Raw genomic sequence first — 953 nt, forward strand, 5'->3', positions numbered from 1 at the left:
TCTTACATACCACTCTCTCTAAAGAACAAATCAAAATCTCCGTGCAGTCTAGTGGACTCAGGGGCAGAACAGAGCCTTGTTTCAGAAGATCTCGTCCACAGACTTCAACTCCCCCTTCAGGAAATATCAGCTCATCTACCAGGATTGGATATTTCCGGACAGATCATCACTCACATCTCTCATCGGGTTTCTAATCTCCACGTCATGGCCACCGGTAATCATCACGAAGTGGGTGAGTTTTTGTTTTTTCTTCTCCCACTCCTCAAATGATATTGGGTTACCCATGGCTCCACAAACAACCCGGTAATCAACTGGGCTGAAAAGTGAATAGAATCCTGGAGCAATTACTGCTTGCAGAATTGTCTTCAGTCAGCCATGCCTGTTTTGCCTCCTAAAGAAGAGACCCCTGAGAAGATCGAACTGTCTAACGTTCCTCGAGAGTACCATGATTTAGCCCCAGTTTTTAGCAAGATCAAAGCGTTATCTCCCCCCCCCCCCATCGGCCCTATGATTGCTCTATTGAACTCTTACCCTGTTGCCTGTTTAACCTCTCCGGACCTGAGCGAGAGTCTATGAAAACATACATAGAAGAATTGCTATCTTCAGGTATCATCCGTCCTTCCACGTTGGTGCCGGCTTCTTTTTCGTTGAAAAGGATAAGAGTTTACGGCCTTGAATTGACTATCGCAGCCCTAATCAAATTACTCAAAAAAAAGTTAAAAAACAAAAACAACTGGACTTCTATTCTGTAGCTGAAGACGTTTCGCTTCTCATCCGAGGAGCTTTCTCAATTCCGAAATAGAGAGTGTGGAGTTGAGCTTTTAAAGCTGAGATGTGAAGACAATGTGAAGACAGATGGTTCGAGAGGGGGGTAAAAGAAGCCATCTATGTCAAAAAGGAGAAACCAACATTAAACAGAGGAGGAGGTCTCAGATTTCAGCTTTCAAAAACAT

Source organism: Kryptolebias marmoratus, linkage group LG10 (genome assembly GCF_001649575.2).
Source record: "Kryptolebias marmoratus isolate JLee-2015 linkage group LG10, ASM164957v2, whole genome shotgun sequence".
Lineage (NCBI taxonomy): Eukaryota > Metazoa > Chordata > Actinopteri > Cyprinodontiformes > Rivulidae > Kryptolebias > Kryptolebias marmoratus.